Here is a 21,558-nt window from a genome sequence, read left to right on the forward strand (position 1 = left end):
TTTAACACAACGTGGAGATATTAACATTTACTGAAAAAGAAAATACCTGTTTTGGCAATAGTGGTGGCTGCGATATTTGGGCCTGGACTCAGTTGCCTCCCAGGGAAACCTGCCAAACCCCGACACTTGGAGAGCTAGACACCCAGGAGATTCCAGGATGGTCTGACTTGCATGTATTTCATTAAGTTTTCCTACCCACAATGCACTGCAAACATAAAAACCTTGGCTAAAATCATACATTTCTCCCACATTTCTGTGAAGGAAACCTATGGAGGCTGGGGAAGACCTCTTAATTGCTACCACCCACAATAACTGCACATTTTTCAATAAAAATGGTACCCTACTTATGCGTCTCCATCAAAATTGTCTCACTTAAGCAACATGGGTAGCTATGGTATTTGGGCCCACACTGTGCCGCCACCCAGGGAAACCTTACAGACCCAGACATTTCTGAAAACTAAACACTGTGGAGAGAAAGACTGTATTGCCCCTAGTGGGTGTGAAGGGGTCAATGGAGCATGCCCAAGAGGCAGCACCCTCAGAAAGAATAAATCCCCAATGTACCCCCATGGTGCAGAAATACAGTATGCACATTGATGTACCATGCACCATGCACAATCCTGTTGTCTAGTGGGATTTCTACCTCTTGAGGTCAAAATGACTGTTATGGCCTTTGGTCAGTGAGCGCACTGATCCTTAACCAAGAGACTGCTTCCTCTACAATGAACTGCTACCTTGGTGTTCAGTGGGGTTGATCCCTGCTGGGAGAGTTCTATCTCAGAACTATCACCAAGTAGAGATCTACAATGGAGCGACAACAGTGGAAAGGGGCTTTGTACCCTTTCCAATTCTGTTTCTCCTGCAGACATTGGTGTTTGGGGGTAAAAGCTATGCCTTCCAGCATGAATCAACAGAGAAAGTAGACTACGGCTTTAGCACGTTCTACTTTCACTTTGTTCTGTTGTGATGCCAGCTCTCTGTGCTCGCTGGTGTTATAGCAAAACTAAATAAAAAATCAAACTTGGGACATAAAGGAGGCTTCACCCTCACACTCTAACTATAATTTTACTTATTGTATACTTATATGTGTATGTACTTTGGGTGTCTGGAGATCAACCCTAGGACTTGTCTGCTTCCGCTTAGGGACTTCTTTTCTGTTCAACTGCCTCTATTTAACTGTTTTGATAGAAAACAACCAGCAGAGCTCAGTAAAATACCAGAATCACTTTAGCATTCTCTCCATTCCAGTCCATAGAAATTGTCTTCCATGAGCACCTGTAGAAAATAATATTTTTTTCACATTTTGTATTTTCAGTGATATGACCACCAAAGGCCCTGATTTTATATTAAAAACAGTGCTTTGGACTATACCATTTCCCTCTAAAAGGCATATTTATCTCCATGTGTTCCCATACCTAGCATATCGCGCAGTTTGGTGCTTACTTTCCCTCCATGTTAAAGAACAGTAGATGTTTCAGCACCCAGGCTAATGTGCTGCATAGCTATATACATATAAGGTCCCAAAGGCGAGACCGATTGCATTGCAAATGCTTGTTTAATAGGGTTGTTCAAAGTAAACTCAGCATGTACATTTGAAATGTACCTTAGAAAGCTATGATGGATGCACCCCGTGATGTCCATGTGTGCTGGGCCTGAATCTCCAACTTTTGGACGGGTTCAACCACGTCCAGTGATAAAGAAGCAGTTACAAATCATACCCTGGAGTTAACCTACGGCAGTCTAATTTAAGCGACGGCTAAAATGGACACCAGGTCCACATAGAAGCAAAGCAACGTACAAGATGTCCGGCGCTGCTTAGAAACGCATAATAGGAATGTGTTTTAATTGTGCGTTCCAGTGGAGTGCTAGTCCTCTTGTATGCTGATCTCAGTGTCTATCAATACATAGCAGTTACAGAGAGAGGGGACAGGATGTGGCGTTTGGGCTAGATCGGCTGACCTTGAAGCTGGGGAACCGGGTTGCAGTCTCTTAGTAGGAGGCTCAACATCCTGTGATTCCGGGCAAAGGACTTCATCTCTCCGTGCCTGTGAATATGTCCATCTGTAATGCAACTGGGGCGCTTGTAAAGCTCTCCAATAACTTCGAGTCAAATTTGATCTAAAATTGCCCAAAATGTTTTTTTGAAAAGAACAAACAGCAGGAGGAGTATAATAAACAAACACAAGGGAGTGTGGAAAACTACAGTGGGAGGGAAGAGGTGATAAGTAGCTCAAACAGTGGGCAGTGGAAAGATGGAACACATGCACTCGTATGAAGTGCGAGGATGACATTTTTAAAAAAAGTACCTCAGATGCTTGCGGCCTGTGGAAGGACACCCTTTTTGCCAACCGGAAAGAGTGCTTAGTCCAAGCTCCAGCCGAACCCAAGGAAAGAGAGGAAGTGCAACCTGATGACGTCAGCTGTTGCTGACTAGTGAGACGCAAGGTAACGAGAGTGAGTTGCAAAGCCTACGAATGGTAAGGAATGGGCTGGCTAAGAGACTTTGCAAGCACAGCGCTATCACTGTGTAGGGTAAACCTAACAAAAAACTTGCTGAAAGTGGTAGTCATTTTTTTTAACAACAAATTTTATTGATTTTCCATGGTACCAAATGGGCGAAGCCCGATGAGCATCAAACACGCAATAATCAAATCGTACAAATCCAAGGCACCATATGTCATCCCCTTGATAAGCCTGCAGAACATCAGACCCAATCCCCCCTCCCCCAACCCCCGCCCACACACCCTATATATAACAGCACAGGAACAAAATGCAAATATGCCCTTTTCCCTCTGCACATCTCGATTCCCTTAAACCGGTGAATTGCTCACAATCAATCTATCTAATGGGTCTCTGGATAGTGGTCGCCCAATACCTCTGTAGGTTGCCTAGCATGCCCAATTCTTCTTATGTTTCTGCGGGCAGCCACGCGCCTAAAAGACCGCAACCTCTGCTGAGATATAGCGGTCCATTGCCCTCTTCCAGACCCCTACACTGGGCGGGTACGTATCTTTCCAGTGTTGAGCAATGTCACGTTTGGCAAGTGTGAGTCCCAGGAACAATAAATGACGCTTATATCTGTTCCCCCCTATATCGTCGGTGCTCTGCAGAAGGATCAGCCTAGGGTCGGCGGGAATATCCCGCGCCAAATCCTGCCCCAAACAAGACCGAACACCTCACCAGAAGTGTTGCAGCGCTACACAGCTCCACACAGTATGAAGAAAGGATCCCTCCTCCAACTCACAACGGAGACACACGGTGGATGGAACGGCTCCCATTTTATACAGGCGTAAGCGCGTGTAATACACCCTATGGAGGTACTTAAACTGAATCAATCTGTATCGGGTAGCAACAGCTGAGTACCGGGGACTGGCCAACGCCTCAGCCCAATCATCGTCTGTGAGTGTGGGAACATCCGCCACCTATGTCACCCGAGTACGGTGTAAAGTGGTAGTGGAGTGTGTAGTGATCGTTTGGTAAATCTGTCGGATTTTACGCGCACCTAGATCCCCCATGAGTAGTCGACCTTCCAGCGGGTGAAACTCTGGAAGAGTTGTGAGGCCCCGTATGAGAGGGGAGACAGCGTGTCGGAGCTGCAGGTATTTGTGGAACTGCGTTTCATGGAGGTTAAAATCGTCCTGTAGCCTTTGAAAGGATTTCAGAGTAGACCCCTGCATTATGTCACCCAACGTGGAGATCCCAATATCATCCCATCTACGGAACCACACCAGTGTTGAGACTGGCCTAAGGTGGGAGCCCTGCCACAGGGATGTCGCCACGGTCAGTCTGCCCCACCACCCCATTCGTCTGATCACTCGCCTCCAGATCGGAATGACGAGCTGACAAGCCGGGGGAAGTTCTGCTAGTGATGAGGAACTGTATAAGAAATGAAGCAGTGGTGCTTCATCCATGAAAATACGTTCTACCGCATAGGCGGGGTCCGCCTGGGGGCCATACCACCAGTCGTTTATCACAAGAAGATGCGATGCCCAATAATAGGCCTAGCCATTGCCGCGGCAATCCCGCCGCAGTACGTTGTAGATTGGATACACGTGGCTAGTGCCACCCGAACCGCACCTCCCCCCAGGGAAACCTATTCAACAACGCATTGATTTGACAAAACCACGACGGGGGGAATCAGAAAGGGGTAGTTTTGTAGCCGATAAAGCAGAGATACCATTTTGAATATGGCGGATCTGCCGTATAACGAGAGTGGGAGTTGAGACCAGACCGTCGTCTCGTCCCTAACTGTAGGAAGCAGTGGGGCAATATTATGGGCCCAAGCTTCAGTAGGGCATCGCGTAATATGCACCCCGAGATACCGAAAACTCACCTCCGCGATTATCAGCTGCGAGGCCTAGGCCGGAGATCGCTGGTCTCCACAGATAGGAAACAGAGTGGACTTGGACGGATTAGCGTATAGCCCGGAGGTTTCCCCGAAGATCCGTAGTATCTGCAGCACCCGTGGCCCGGAAACCCAAGGATCTGACATAAAGAACAAGGCATCATCCGCATAGAGCGCGATCCTGTCGGAGCACTCTGGAGAACAGTCCAGACCGCGTAAACCCGAGTCTCGGCGGACCCATGCAGCTAATAGCTCTATGGCGGGGAGAGCGGGAAGCCCTGCCTGGTGCCTCTACGGATGGGGAAGGGGGCCGACCGGTGGCCCGCAACGTGAACCGATGCCGTGAGATCGGTGTAAAGTAGCTTCACATACGCCCTAAAGCGGGGACCGAGATTGACCCCTTCCAAGAGTTTAAAGAGATATGACCAGCTCAATGTGTCGAACGCCTTGTCTATATCAGCCAGCAGGACCGCCGCGGGATGTTCCAAGCGGTGGGCCGCCGCCACTGCGTTGTGGGCGAGCCGGATATTATGCCTAGTGGACCGCTGTGGCACGAAACCAGACTGATCAGGGTGCACCAGATCTTGTATGCACGTACGGAGGCGGTCTGCCAGCACCTTCCCCAGCAGATTGGGCTCAAAATTCAGCAATGAAATGGGGCGGTAGGAGCCGGGGTCCACAGGTGGGCGACCTGGTTTAAGGAACACCACAACCTCAGCATGTCTCCAATTCAGAGGGAGAATATGCTGCTCTGCGGCTGCGTGAAGCACCTTGAGCAGATGAGGACCTAAAGTCGTAATGTGAGGCCGCAGAAAATCACATGGGAACCCGTTGGGGCCCGGCGCCCGGCCAGGGTGGGTGTCGGAGAGTGCCGACTGCAGCTCCTCCAAGGAGATGGGTTCATCCAAGGCAGCGCTTTGTTCGTCCGAAAGGCGACGGGGAGGGATGTCCACAAAGAAGGCATCAATGAGAGGTTCCTGGATGCCCTCACGCTCCCCGTATAATGTCGCATGGAAATCAGCAAGTGGTAGTCAAATTTTAACTAGCTGCAACAAACAGTGCTCAGAAAATTAGTACATAGTTTTGAGTTCTAAAAATCAGCAGTTCATAAAGGTGCAGATTCACAACTACTTAGGCACATGGAAACTTCTGAGATCTGCAGCTTACCAGCAGGATATCGTAATGATGGAACGCCAATGACAATAAGCGAGTCTGAAGCATTCTGTCTACTATCGTTGGGGATGGTCAGGGGAGGGGATGTGTAGGCTGTGCATACGCTGCGAATGACAGTCCATTTATGAGTGGCACTCTTTAATTATAATTTAACACATAGCTGCAAAGAGACCCTATGTCACGAGAGTCTTAAACATAACCAAAACATACTGCAATGCAAGACATGCACGTTGGATTTAAAAAAAAATGTAAATGTGGGCTCAATTACAAAGCAAAATATTTGTTGTTGCCTAAGAAGTCCGATCTGGCTGTAAACAATCCTACGCACTGTATGACCGCTTGGAACCTTGGGAATCCGACAGTTTACCAGTAAGCGCAGTCTGATTCACAACCCCGCAAATTAACCCATTTTAGGCAGACCATGTGTGTGATGATTAGTAAACTTTCAGAAGCAAATTATCTTCATATGAAGAGCTAGCCAGAGTTACCCGCCCAAATGTTAGTTACCATCATCAAGTCGCCCCTCCAACTGATCAGCTAAAAAGGGGTGAACGTGTGCCCACGGGATTCTGTTCAGCAGTTCCTGGGCACCCGAGTCCTCCGGTTCTGCAGATGGCTCTATCACAGTACCTCATCAGGTAGCCACCATGTTTTACATTCGGCTCCTCCCACTAACGAAGTTCTCTGGGCACATGCTTCTATAGCATTCCTTCCTCCAGGCCTTCCAGAACATATCTGAAGGCCATTCCCATAATCACTCCTAAATATTACACTATGTCTTAATATGATCTCCTGTGCCCTTAAGGAGCTATTAACCTTTAGGGTTCATTTAGATTAATGCAAACCAAGCATTCCTAAACAATATAAACCTGATTCTTTTTAGCATGCTCCCTACTACCTTTTTGCATTCTTCATATTCCGAAAATTAAGTGAAGCTTCTATTTTGATAGTCATAGCTGCCAAGTAGACCCATGTCAAGTGTGATAGTTATTGTTAACAACCACTGCTGAATATTTAATGAACAGTGACAGGTATTCGGGAGTTTAGGTTCACTTTTTACTTGTATGGACTGAAATAACCAAGCATGTTTTTTGGTTATGACTGGGTGAAGGTGCCACATGTGAAATTGGGCCAGCTATGAATATTGGCTTTACTCTGTCAGTGGAAAGCATTCACCACTGCCTGTGTACCAACATGCATTTGAATCAACGTTTCTGGGCCCACATCAGTTTAGGTTATCTCCTTTACTTACTTTATAACTTGGTGCCCCATTAGATCTTTATCAGTCGCACTGAGGGGAAACAGAGTTCACATTTTATATGCGATCAGCTCTAATACGTTTAGATGTGCAACCAATTGGCTACACAATGAGGACCAGGAATCAGTATCTAAGTTCAAGGGTGTTTATTACAAATCAGTCATCAAGTTTAAGTAAATCACTCTTTAGACCATACTGTAGAGGTACAAAATTAGAACAGGGAGGCTAAGCCCCCTGAAGAAGTTTAGACTGACAAGAATTAAACAAACAAGCAGCTCAGTTCCTGCAATACAAAACAATAGTATGAGAACCTGATGCTCGGAAAATAATCTAAGTGGTCTTTTCTATACATTAGCAATCTAAGTCTCCCAAGCACAGACCAAGGAACGAGACTGTTCGGACTTCCGAAGTTAAAGAGTTTCTGTGGAAAACGATAGGCACAAGAGTATAAGCAACACTAGCTGTAACATTGCAGAAGTTCAGTCAAGAGTCTTCAGTAGGTCAGAAATAAGTGTCAGTCTAAACCACTCTTAGTGGAGCAGGAACAGGACATAGGGGAATTTTTCAAAGAGTCCATTCAAGGGGAAATTGTTTGGGAAGGAGTCCAAGGAAGGTTCTGCATAGGGTCTTCAGAAGGATTCACCAAAGAAGTCCAGCGCACCATCCATAAAGGAAGTCCGAAGTCATCGGCGTGCCTCAACCAGGGCAAACGGTATGTTATAATCAATAAAGTCCGTCGTCAACTCCCCTTTAGTCGCATCATCAATAGAAGTCCATTGTATTTGTTTCAGTCTCTATGTGGATTCACAAATTGCACATTGCAACAGTAGTGAAAAATCCCTCACTGGACATGGGAGCACCGTCTTGTACACACACTCATGTAAGAGATGAATTGCCTCGTTCATTAGACTTCAATTTTCGTGTGCTGGTTGCCAAGGCCTCTTTCACAGGCTATGTGTCTATTGCTGTTACAATAAATGTATCTATTCTAGACAAGCAATGGATGAGAATACCTGCAAGAGAAGGAAGTCAGACGGATACCGGAGCAATTATTAAATGAAATGCAAGCCTCTAGAGTAAATGCTAACTTAAGGCATTAAATCAATGGTGCACATTAAATTTGTGTGTGCACACTTAAACATATAAGAATATAATTTCTTTATTACTTTCAGTTCAGATTTCATTAGCACATAGTGAATAATCAAATTACACAATAGTAAGTATGACTGAGAACTACTTTTGAAACTACATACATGTAATATTAATGCATACATTGAATAACCTTTGTTTTTTGACTTGTGCTAAGATACTACACATATAATGATCATTGAGAGCTAATAACGATGTCCCTGACAGTTACAAAGACAGTATAGCACACATTTAGGAATCATGAATAAGGCTTCAGCGATGACGTGAAGAAGACAGTTTAAAGTAAACTACACATTACTAATGTTCGTCTTTGCAATATAGCACACATACTCCATGAATCTTTTAGCTTTTAGTTGCAATGAAGCTTATACATTTTATTATTACACAATTATCACTTTATTAAACAACGTGAAATTATTATTTCTACTTCAGTTGTATAAAATGCATCTCTAATTTAATGAAAAAGGTTACTAAGTTAAACATCAGATGTATTTATTTCAACTTTAGTATACATTCTATATGAGAACTGTAAATTCTTCAGTAAACACTATTTTACAATAACCATGTCAGATGCAAAGTGTGTATGAATCATTATGACACGCAAGGCTCATGTGCAAAGTACAGGCTCATTTTGTGTGTCAGGTGTCATTCACTTTTAGGTTTTAGTGACGTGGAAAGAGTGGCCAACTGTGCGCTGCACCACTTACCGCAGGTACCTCCAGCAGAACCTGAAATGCTTAAAATGTATAATCTTTAATATGGGTACTGCCTTAGCAGAATAAAAACACCGTCAAAAGTTACATTATCATTTTCATTATCTCACATTCTCTTCATTGTTAAAAAAACAAATGTGAAAACAGGTTTCTGAATTCTGCACCAAGCATATGAGGATGAGTGAAGCATAAGGACACAAATATGTTTGTGAAAATTATTGTGCGCTACTAGCAGATGTTATAACAGTACAATAGTGTACACTTCCGTTAACCTTACACTAATGACCACCCAAAGATTTCAGGCAGGGGTTACTAGCAGAAATGTCACAAAAGTGTTATCAGTATGAAACCTCCACATAACTAATGAAATCGCAGCCAAAGCTGCACACGTCCTCTGGCTAAAAGATCTTAACCACAGCAATATGTCTCCCCCTCATCTTGAATTACCATTACCTTATCACCTTTTCAAAATGCAACCGTTTTGTCTTCATCAGCATACACGTTTCTGAAAACAAACATAATTTTCTACCAAATGCCTCTTCCATTTTAAGCAAACAAACTCAATTTTCTAAATTTATTTTCTGAAAAAACATACTTTTTTCCTTCAAAATCCTGTTTCCATTTTTAATAAACGCACAGTTGCCAAACATCAGCTAGCATTTTTATCAAGTACTCATATGTATAAATGCTTGACATTGACAGAATGTCAGATGTGGGAAGAATGCATTAAGCATTTATCTTACAGAGACTTCTAGCTGCAGATTGCTGACCTTTGAATTTTCCCAGGTGTCAGACTGGATCCAGAACATTTTTCATGAGCAGTACCCCTGCACACCAGTAGTTGGCGTTGATCGGCTCCATGTGCGTCGTCCATGCTGAAAGTGACTTCCGGGCACCTATATGGGTGCCACTTAGGCGTCTTGGTTCTTTTCTTTTACGCCAGCCACCGCTGATCTGGAGAATAGCTACCCCACAGTCACTGTTTGACTGGATTTTTTAAACGTTTTGTTGAGTGTTTTTAGAGGAATATCCTCCTGTTGTCTTAGGACATGTCATCCGGGAAGACAGGATTCAAGGCCTGTGGAGCCTGTCGCCGGCTGATGTTGGTGATGGACCAGCACCTTGTCTGCCTGTGGTGTTTGGAGCGCGACCATGACCCGAAGTCGTGCTCCAGTTGCCGCGCCATGAACCCAAAGGCTTTGAGGTAGAGCCCGCAGCTGGGTTGACTCTGCGCCTCTCCAACTTTCCGAGAGCCGGAGCGACCCCCGCCAAACTGAAAGAGTTCTGTGAGGCCATACACCTCATTTTTGGGTGACCCAACCCCTCTGGTGCGCCTTCAAGCCCATGGTGCTGGCATCTCCAGCGGGTCCCCATGGATCCATTCCTGGATCTGGACAGGCGCCGATTGTGCCATCTAGACCTTCCCCAATGCTGGTCCTCCTGATGCCAATGCTCCTGATGCCACCGTCCCCATTCTGATCGCCGACTCGCGGGCTGTTGCCCGATGCCGGCAAGAACTTTGCTTCCTAGATGGGAGCCTGAGCCCTATTCTCTTTGGTTAGGACTCGAAGAGGAATGGGAGGGGTCACATTCCCCTGCAGAATACCAGCCCTATAAGGAAGACCCTAACATGTACTGGTGTGAGAAACTGGGTGAATCTGAAGCCAGTAGAGTGAATACTTCTCGAGATACTTGTAAGCTTTCTTCCCCTACCCTGGCTACAGAGGAAGGAGCTTCCTATGCAATGGTGGTGTGAAGGCTGTCTGAGGTCCTTGACCATCAGTTGCTCTTGGTGGCAGTCAAGACCTTGTCCAAACACAACACAGGGGCTTCTGTGAATGGAACGATCGCCCCTGCCTTCATCCCGCTCCAGGGGACCCACACTTACTCACCTAACACCCTACCCTGAAGAACATGGTGGTCCAAGCCTTGACATTCCAAGGCGCATTCCCTGACGCCCTCTCGGATAGGGAATCCAAGAGGCTGGATGCTTTGGGGAAGATGATTTTTTCGTCCGCCAACCTGGCAATGTGGTCTGTGAACACCGCATGGTTTTTGGGCTGTTACTTCCACACTCTGTGGGACACAGTTGGGCACAAGTGCTGCCACTGGTCCCAGAGGAGGCCCAAACTGTGTTCTCTCAGGCTGTTGCCAACAAGGGAGATGCAGCAAAGAACACAATATGATGTGGACTTAATGCGACTGACTCACTGGGCAGAGCAGTTTCATCGATCGTGGCCCTAAAGCACCAGGTGAAGGAGGCTTCCCTTATGGACATGCCCTCGATTGCACCCATCTCTTTAGAGACTAGGCGGATTCGGCGCACGAGCGCTTCAAGGACAGTCAGGCTATGGCCAAGTCCTTGGGCCTTTCTATTGCTCACGTCACCCCCAATCCGCCTTTCGTGACTACGGAAGGGGCTTCCAGCCACACATGCTCCCCAGCCTCTGCGTGGATGAGGACGCGGTACCAACACACCTCATCGCTCGGGGAGCCAGCGTTCTAGTCAGTCCACCATTCCCCTGGCAGCAGCAGTCTCCATACCTTCCTAATCTGCCCCTTTACTACCTTGGGCACCCAGTTGGCAGCAGGATTCATCTTTACCTGCCCCACTGGTATTCCATAAGATCGGACTGGTGGGTTTTGCAGATTGTCCGAAGGGGCTACTCCCTCCCCCTCATCACTATCCCTCCCTCCATGCCTCCATCTCATGCCCGGCTGACGGAGGATCATCTGTCACTTCTTCGCCAGAAGTCATAGCTCTCTTGGCCAAGGGAGACATGGAGAGGGTTCCAGGACCAGAAGTAGGCTGTGGTTGCTATTCCCGCTACGTTTTGGTCCTCAAAAAGGACAAAGGCTTTCGTCCTATTTTAGATCTATGAGCCCTCAACTTCTTCCTCAAAAAGTAGGAATTCAAAAGGCTCATGTTGGCTCAGGTCTTGTGTGCCCTGGACCCAGGAGACTGGATGGTAGCGTTGGTCTTGCAGGACGCCTCTTTCCATATTCCCGTCCAGGCTGCCCATCTATGCTACCTGCGGTTTATAGTAGGCCACAAGCATTTTCAAATCACTGTGCAACTCTTTTGCCTTACCAGCACCCCTTGAGTATTCACTAAGGGGATGGCAGTGGTTGCAGCTCAACTGCGGAGATCAAGGGTGCCAGTCTTCCCCTATCTCGACGACTGGCTGTTGAAGGCGAGCTCACCCCAGGCTGTTGTCTCCCAATTACAGACTATGGCGAACCTCCTGCACTTGCTGGGGTTCACTATCAACATGCTGAAGTCACACCTGAATCCCTCTCAGACGCTCCCTTTCGTCGAAGCTGTTCTCGACAATGCAGTTTTGGGCTTATCCACCAGAGCAGTGAGTCCAGGATATTCAGGTTTTGATATTTTGGTGAGGCAGACCCTGAGGTTTTTGGGACTCATGACCCCGTGCATCCTGCTTGTGACACATGCCTGATGGCATATGCGGGCTCTGCAGCGGGACTTGAAGTTTCAATGGGCACAGCATCGTGGAACCTCTCCGACTTGTTCCAGATCTCAGAGGGAACTGCGAAAAATCTGCTGTGGTGGTTAACGAACCATGATTGGGTCAGAGGCAGACCGCTCTCCCATCCCCAACCAGATCTCACAGTAGTGACAGATGCGTCACTCCTGGGCTGGCGCAGCCATCTGGGAGAGGTATAGATCAGAGGACTCTGGTCTCCAACAGAATTTGAACTCCACATCAAGCTGCTGGAGCACAGTGTGATCTGCCTGGCAGCAAAATCCTTTCTACCCTCCATCAAGGCAACAAACACGGCAGGTGGGGTTGTGGACCACGCGCCTCTAGATATGGTGTGAATAGCAGGGCATATACCTGGTGGTTCAACACCTGGCAGGTTCCCTGAATGCCAGAACCGACAAAAACTCAGCTGCCGATGCCCATCTGGAGGTAGCGCAAGGTCTCTTTCAACAGTGGGAGTTCCTTGGTTTGATATGTTCGCCTCCGTCGCAAACGTGCAATGTCAGCAGTTTTGTGTGCTGGAGTTTACAAGGCGGCTCTCGCTTAGTGACGCTTTTAATGTTGGGTTGAGCTCAGACCTCCTGTACGCCTTTCCACCCATAAAACTCCTGCCCAGAGTTCTCAGGAAGGTCAGGGGAATGACCGGGACCAAGCCATCCTTGTGGCTTCGGACTGGGCACGGAGAGTCTGTATTGCGAGCTGTTGTGCATGGCCATAGATTCTCCGATTAGGCTGTCCCTTCAGGAGGATCTGCTGTAGAAGCAGCAGGGGAGGGTTCTTCGCTCAAAGCTGTCCACTCTGCCTTCTTGCTTGAGATTGAACGGTGACAGTTGACAGCTTTCGACCTTCCTCCCGAAGTCTGAAAGTCATCTTGGCAGACAGGTGTTCCTCCACCAAGATTGTGCACATCTGCTGTAGAAAAAATGTGTGTCATGGTGTGCAGAAAAACATATTGCGCCCCTTTCTGAAGTTTTGCTCTTCATTCTTTCCCTTGCCTAGCAGGGCTCCGCCCTTGGCAGTCAAGGGCAATCAGTCTGCTTTTTCCGCCTTTTTGCAGCTGCCTGACCAACCCACATTGTTCAAGTCCCCTATTGTACATAGGTTCTTATCAAAGAGACATGTTAGTGATAGAGTCCTTACCTTAGACTATCCCCAGGCGTCACACTGGATCGGGAACGTTTTTGTCAGCAGTACCCCTGCGCGTCGGTAGGCGTCGTTGTGCGGCTCTGTGCATGCCGCTGGCGTCGTATTCGCCGAGATGACGTCATCGGAGCTACGTAGACGCGCCCACACGCGCTGTCAGTTCTTTCTTTTTCCGCGCCAGCAAAAGCAGATCCGAGAGAGAGCGGTACTCCTAGTTAATATTTTAACTTTCTTTCTGAGACTTGTTTCTCTTGCTTGTCGAGTACTCGACTTCTGGTGCTGTGGAGATGCCAGGGTTTAAGTCCTGTAGGGTCTTCCGTCGGAACATGTCGGTAGCGGACCCGCATGACATGTGTCTCTTCTGCTTGGGGCAAGCCCATGACCCCGATACGTGCCCCGATTGTCGGGCCATGGTGCCGAAAGCTACTGGCCTTTAACGACGCGCTTACAGATATTCTGTTAAGCACATGGACCAAGCCTAACACAGGGGTTCCTGTGGATAGGAGTGTGGCACGACGCCATCGCCCGGCCCCGGGCGATCCCAGTTTTCTCATGCAACACCCAACGCCTGAGAGTCTGGTTGTCCGGGCCTCTGCCTCTTCGAGCGCATTCCTTTCCGCACCTCAGGACAAAGAATCTAAAAAACGTGTGTAGTTTGGGAAAAAGATTTTCACATCTGCCAGTTCGAGCGGTGAATACGGCATGCCTGTTGGGCCACTATTCTCACTCTGTGTGGGACACTGTAGCACAGGTGCTGCTTCAGTATCCAGTGGAAGCTCGAGCGGTGCTCTCCCAAGCCATTACCCAGGGTAGGAATACTGCAAAATTCACTATCCGTTGTTGCCTTGACACAGCCGACTCCCTCGGCAGAGCAATTTCCACAACAGTGGCGCTACGCTGTTATGCCTGGCTTCGGACAACTGGCTTCTCTGGGGATGTCCAGAACACTTTGTTGGACATGTCCTTTGATGGCACGCGCCTCTTTGGTGACAAAGCGGATAGCACTTTGGAACGCTTTAAAGACTCCCGGGCTACAGCCCAGTCCTAGGGTCTTGCCACCACGCGCGCTCCCTTTGGGTCTGCCTTTCACTCCTTTCGAGGTCAGGTGCGAGGTGCGCAAATGCGTTCCTTTCAGAGCCGCCAGCCTGTGCAGCCACAGTCTCAGCGCAGCCACGGCCAGGGGAGCCCATCGAAGTGGGACACGGGGCCAGTGGTCGCGTCAGTCCACCACCATTCCTGCTACCACAGCCTCGAAACCTTCCTAGTCTGGTGTTTCAGGCCCACTAAATGCCAGTGGGCGTCAGTATTCGCCTTCACCTCCCCCACTGGCACACCATCACTTCATACAGGTGGGTTATGCAGATAGTCCGAAGGGGCTACTCCCTCCCTTTCGGGACTACCCCTCTATTCATGCCGCCTCAGTACCACCACATGTCGGGGGATCACTTGGCGCTTTTCCAGCAGGAAGTTGCGGCCCTCTTGGCCAAGGGGGCCATCAAGCATGTTCCGACACCAGAAGTAGGGCGTGGTTGTTACTCCCACTACTTCTTGGTTCCAAAGAAGGACAAGGACCTGTTTCCTGTCTTAGACCTCTGGAACGTCAATCTCTTCCTCCGGAAGGAGAAGTTCAAAATGCTCACGCTTGCTCAGGTCTTGTCTGCCATAGATCCGCAAGACTGGATGGTAGCGTTGGACTTGCAGGATGCTTATTTTCATATCCCCATCCTGCCAGCCCACCGGCATTACCTACGGTTCACGGTAGGCCACAAGCACTTTCAGTTCACCGTGCTCCCTTTCGGCCTTACCAGCGTCCCTCGGGTGTTCACGAAAGAGATGGCGGTGGTCGCGGCTCATCTGCGCAGATCAAGGGTTTCCGTGTCTTCCCATATCTGGACGACTGGCTGTTTGAAGGTGGGCTCGCCCAGGCAGTCGTCTCCCACCTCAAGACTACGGCCGACCTCCTGCATTTGCTGGGGTTTTCCATCAACGTGCCGAAGTCGCACCTGATTCCCTCTCAGAAGCTCCTCTTCATCGGAGCGGTTCTGGACACGGCACAGTTTTGGGTTTATCCTCCTGAACAGCGAGTCCGGGAAATTCGGGCTATGATTCCAATCTTTCAGCCCTTGTCCTGGGTTTCGGTCAGGACGACCTTGAGGCTGCTGGGCCTCATGGCCTCCTTCATCCTGCTAACCAACCATGCCAGATGGCATATGCGGGCTCTGCAGTGGGACCTGAAGTTCCAGTGGGCGCAGCATCAGAGGAACCTGTCCGACTACGTCCAGATCTCAGAGGGCGCTGCACAAGACTTGCAGTGGTGGCTCACGGACCAGCGTTGGGTCAGCGGCAGATCCCTCTCCCTTCCCCAACCGGAGCACACAGTGGTGACGGATGCGTCCCTCCTGGGATGGGGCGGCCACATGGGAGAGGCGGAGATAAGAGGCCTCTGGTCTCCGGTGGAGTCCAAGCTCCATATCAATCTTTTGGAGCTCAGGGCGATCCTACTTGCACTGAAAGCATTACTTCCCTCTGTCAAGGGAAAGGTTGTCCAGGTGTTCACAGACAACACCACCTCCATGTGGTATTGCAACAAACAAGGCGGGGTGGGGTCGTGGACCCTATGTCAGGAGGCTCAGCACCTCTGGACATGGCTGGAACGTCACTGCATTTCCTTGATGGTTCAACACCTGGCAGGTTCATTGAATGCCAGGGCGGACGAAATCAGCCGCCGGTGCCTGACGGATCACAAATGGCATCTTCACTCGGAAGTGGCACAAGGTCTCTTTCAGCAGTAGGGAGAACCTTGGTTAGATCTATTCGCCACCGAAGAGAACGCGCAATGTCAGAAGTTCTGCGCGTTGGAGTTTCCAAGGCCTTCGGAGATGCTTTTCGTCACGAGTGGAGTTGCGGGCTGTTGTACGCCTTTCCGCCTATACCACTTCTACCCAGAGTGCAGAAGAAGATCAGACGCGACCGGGCCAAAGTCATTCTTGTGGCACCGGACTGTGCTTGAAGAGTTTGATATCCCGAGCTACTCAGTATGAGCGTGGATCCCCCGATCCGACTGCCTCTTTGGGAGGATCTTCTGTCGCAGCAACAGGGGACGGTCCTCCACCCAAACCTGTCCAGCCTCCACCTCCTTGAGTGGAGCTTGAGCGGCGACAGTTGATTCCATTTGACTTGCCTCCTGAAGTCTGTAATGTGATTCTGGCAGCCAGGCGTCCCTCAACTAAAACTGTATATGCCTGTCGATGGAACAAGTTTGTGACATGGTGCACAGCGAAAGCTGCAGATCCCCTTTTTGCCCCTCTTTCTGGGGTCCTATTGTTCCTTCTCTCTTTGGCCCAGCAGGGCTCTGCTCTGGCCACTATCAAGGGCTACCTTTCTGCTGTTTCAGCCTTTCTCACGCTACCTGATCAGCCCTCTCTTTTCAAGTCCCCTGTTGTCAATAGATTTCCCAAAGGCATTACTCACCTTTTCCCTCCTATTCCTTTTGTTATGCCTCAGTGGGACTTGAACCTGGTTCTCACATACTTAATGTGCGCTCCCTTCGAGCCTCTTCATAACTGTCCTTTGCGGTTATTAACTTTGAAAACTGTCTTCCTGGGTGGCCATCACCTCCGCTAGGCATGTGAGTGAGCTCCAGGCTCTTTCATGTAAACCTCCTTTCCTGGCGATTCATCCGGACAAGGTTGTGCTTCGACCACGTCCCTCCTTTCTGCCGAAAGTAGTCACTGCCTTTCATCTCGGGAAAACTGTCACTCTGCCCACTTTCTTTCCGCCTCCGCACCCTTCAAGAGAGGAGGAGAGGCTCCACCGTCTGGACCCAAAACATGCGCTTTCATTCTATCTCAACCGCACACAACAGTTCCGGGTGGATGACCAGCTCTTTGTTGGCGACGTGGGCGCCAAGAAAGGCCGAGCTGTGCACAAGCGGACTATCTCCCGATGGGTTGTCTTGTGCATTAAAGCCTGTTACTCTCTGGCTTAAAAGGAACCTCCGGTAGGGCTGCGCGCCCATTCTACCAGGCCGACAGCAGTTACTACAGCATTGGGACGCGGTGTCCCCCTGCAAGATATCTGTCAGGCAGCCACGTGGGCCTCGCTGCATACTTTCACTAAGCACTTTTGCCCTGACTGTCAAGTCCAGAGAGACGGCTTCTTTGGCCGGTCGGTTCTCCGTGACTGTCTGGTGTGATTTCACTTAGCCGACCCACCACCGGGGTTGGTATTGCTTGGGTATGTATTCTAAGGTAAGGATGCACAAGTTACTTACTTGTGTAACAATATATCTGTAAGAGACATTAGTTAGTGATAGATTCTTTACCACCCGCCCATCCTCCCCGTTCTGCGAACTGTTCTCTAGGGTTCAGGTCATCCCTTTCAGGGCCCTAGTTCTATTGCACCAGTAGTCGGTCTCTGGCATGGCTCTGCGTTCCTGGCACGGAAGTCGTGTACAGAACTGACGTCAGCGCGTGTGGGCGCGTCTAAGTTGCTCCGATTACGTCATCTCGGCGAATACGACGCCAGCGAAGTACGCGGAGCCGCACGACGACGCCTACCGACGCGCAGGGGTGCTGCTGACGAAAACTTTCCGCATCCAGTGTGACGCCTGGGGATATTCTAAGGTAAGGAATCTGGATGTATGACATTACAACGCGTGTCATTACAACGCGTGCAGTTACATCGCATGCGTTACAACGCATGCGATGTTACAACGCTATGCCATTACAACGCAAGTCTTTACATCGACTTGCACTAGATGGCGTGCTAACATTAGAAAAGTGTCATTTACTATTCCAACTCTAGTCCACGTAACAGTAGGGAAGGTGTTGGGATAGTAAACTACACTATTTGTAATGTTAGCACGCCATCTAGCGCAAGTCGATGTAAAGACTTGCGTTGTAATGGCATTGCGTTGTAACATCGCATGCGTTGTAACGCATGCGATGTAAAAGCTGCGCGTGGTAAAAACCGCGGTGTAATGGCTGTTCCCCAAGGAATCTATCACTAACTAATGTCTCTTACAGATATATCGTTACACAAGTAACTTGTGCAATAGGTCTTGTCCATCTCTTTCCTCCTTCATCATTTATTATGCCTCAGTGGGGCCGTAATTTGGTTCTGACTTTTTTAATTTGCGCTTCTTTCAAGCCTCTGCATAATTGTCCCCTCCATCCTGTCCCAATAAAAACAGCCTTTCTTGTGGCGATTACATCTGGCCGTAAAGTGAGTGAGATGCTGGCCTTATCATCTAAGCTGCTTTACCTCTCAGTCTATCCTGAGAAATTGGTGCTTCCCACAAGGGCTTCCTTTCTCCCGAATGCGGTCACACTATTTCATGTAGGCCAATCTATCGCACTGCCCATCTTTTAAGCTTCTCCACATCTCTCTAGAGAAGAGGAGCGACTCCACCGTGTAGACCCAAAAAGAACGTTGTGGTTCTACCTTGACTGCACACGAGAGTTCCAGGTGGACGACCAACTCTTTGTGGGGTATGTTGGTGGAAAGAAAGGTAGGTGCCCTGCATCAAAATCTGCTATGCACTGGCCAAGAAGCAACCTCCTGAAGGGTTGGGAGCTCTTTCCACCACAGCAAAGACTATGACCACTGTGTTAGCACAGAGTTCTGGCGCTGGACATCTGCCAGGCAGCAAAGTGGGCATCTCTGCACACGTTGACCAAACATGACTGTCTGGATAGTCAGGTCCTTAGGGATGGGCACTTCGATCATTCGGTCCTACAGGACTTCCCTGTTTGAAATTGGGCCGCAGACCCTCCTCCGGGGAGGTATTTCTTGGGTGTCTATTCAAAGGTAAGGAAACTGCGGCTAGAAGTCTGATGAACAAGTTACTTACCTTCGGTAACATCTTATTTCGGAGAGGCTATATCTAGCCTCAGATTCCTTACCGATCCATCCATCCTCCCCGCTCTGCGAACGGATTTCTAGAGACAGGGCTGACCCCTTTGAGGGCCCTAGTTTTCCACACCATTGGTCAGCGTTTTTCATGGTTCCGTGCTTCTGGCATGGAAACTTGTGAAAAGAAACCGACGTCAGCATGCCTAGGTAGTGCCTATGTAGGGGCTGCGGACACGGCGTAGCAGATGCCACGGCACGGGCGATGCCAACAACGCATGCAGACCCGACAGACGTCACCTACCTTCGGGCAGGGGTATTGCTCACGAAAATTATTTCTGGATTCAGTCTGACGCCTGGTGAAATTCAAAGATAGAGAATCTGCGGCTAGATATAGTCTCTACCAGATAATGTAGAGGGCTTGGTCAATCTCCAATTGACAACCTTTTTGGACAATAATACCTTACTGGACTCCTCCCAGACAGGTTTCAGAGCAAAAAAATCGCACTGAGAGCAGATTCTTCTAGTTCTCTCCGCGGCATTCTATACAGTCTCTCATAGTCTGCTTATTAAGAGACTAAATAAGATAGGGCTCCACTCCACTACTCTTCAATGGTTTGAATCCTTCTTGTGCAATAGATCCCAATCTGTCCAGTTGGACACATTTAGATCATCACCTAATGGTCCAAAATGATCATCCCCTTACTGTTCAAAATGCGGCGCACCCCAGGGCTCTTTCCTGAGCCCCACACTTTTCAACGTATATGTTGCAGTCCTTACCACATTGGTTAAAAACTTGGGCTTTGACATTTACTGTTATGCATCTCTATCAGTGAAAAGCAGTCTGAGACCCCAAAAATTTAGCGTGGTTGTGTCTTGGAAGTGATTAGTTGGATGACGGCACATTGTTTAAAACTCAACGCAGAAAAAACAAAGATTTTGCTGTTAGGCGGAGCTGAACAAATTTGTGACGATTCTTGGTGGCCCACCTCAATAGGTACTGCACTGGAACCCAAAAAATAACGCAAAGAATATAGGAATTATTATTGATCGTTCCCTATCTATGCAAGATCAGGTAATGTCCACATAGGGTAAATGGCTTTGGTTTACTGAAACTGCTTAAAAAAATTATTCAGATGTATCTCGATTGACTGGTGTCGCACTGTAGTCCAAGTTTTGATTGTTCGTTGTTTGCAATATGGAAATGCTTTTTATATAGGAATGGTGGACAATCTGTTTACGCGTCTACAGAGGGTTCAAAACGCTGCAGCTAAACATATCTGTAATAAATAAAGATAGAGTTCTGCCTCCGCCTGCCTAAAAACTGGCTGCTCAACACGCAAAAGAGCTAAGTTTAAGCTCTCTACCATACTCACATGGCTCTGCATAACTCTGGCCCTTTGCTTTTAAGGCAGAAGGTTGAATTCTACCAACCTTCAAGAAATATAAGATCAACAGATCTTGCCCTGGCCGAAACTAGAAGGATTTAGTGGGCCGGAGCAGGTGGTTGCTCGTTTACCCACTTGGCTGTGGCTCTCTGGAATGCTGTACCTTTGGATCTCCGCCTTTCCGAGGATTACCTCGTATTTAGGGTAAAACTGAAAACATGGATTTCCCTGTCTGATGCACCTGCACCCTCTGCTCAGTGCTGCTTTCCTGCTGACTATACATATGTCTGTCTCAGCGCTGTGATATCCCTTTGGGGATGATTGTTAGTGCATAAATACTTTAAATAATAAAAAATAAAAAGGCTTTCCCGAAGGTGTTACTTGTTTGTCTAGTGTTCACCTACTGTGAGTAAGGCTTGGCAAGCAACACTCTGAGTTAACAAAAATTTGGATTAGCACCTTACCAACAATTTCAACACCACTCTTTGTTGATTATACAAAAACGGTTCTTTCTTCCAGCTTCAGTTGTAACATGTAGAAATCCTCCAAGTATACCTAATGGTGAACACAGCAATCAACCTCCATTTCACGTTGGAACATCTGTAACTTATCGTTGCACATTTGCTTAATTTAAACTACATGGAGAACCAACAATTCATTCTCAAAGTGGTGGAACCTGGAGTTCACCAACTCCAGAATGTCGAGGTATGGAATGTAATCTTTGTTAGTATTAGAATCCGGGGTCTCTGGTTGGCGCAGGTATGCGCTTGCGACAAGCAGGGACCCTTTGCTCTAAGTCAGGGCGTAGGATTACCTCTTTAAAAATAACCCCTGCTCACCCTCTAGGTAACGTGGCGCGAGCAGTCAGGCTAGATTCCAGAGGGCATTAGGTTAAGCATTCAGGGTATCCCACACAATAATCACCACCCCACCACACAAAGACACAAGGCTGTATTTATATCCAAAATAAATTCTTTATGTAGAAGATTTCTTCAGGCAGGTTGTCAAAATACAGTTCTCTTGCTTAAAT

At 48.2% G+C, this 21,558-nt stretch overlaps 1 pseudogene across 1 annotated transcript in view; it reads left to right on the forward strand.

The window, feature by feature from the left end:
- LOC146870136 (complement component receptor 1-like protein) overlaps nt 1-21,558 on the forward strand; it is a 796,036-nt pseudogene that overhangs the window by 447,883 nt on the left and 326,595 nt on the right. Inside the window, exon 7 of the transcript XR_014978076.1 lies at nt 21,054-21,233. The product of XR_014978076.1 is annotated as a complement component receptor 1-like protein (transcript). The remainder of the gene's footprint in view (nt 1-21,053; nt 21,234-21,558) is intronic.

The sequence above is a fragment of the Triturus cristatus genome, chromosome 1_1 (genome assembly GCF_964204655.1).
Source record: "Triturus cristatus chromosome 1_1, aTriCri1.1, whole genome shotgun sequence".
Taxonomy (NCBI): Eukaryota; Metazoa; Chordata; class Amphibia; order Caudata; family Salamandridae; genus Triturus; species Triturus cristatus.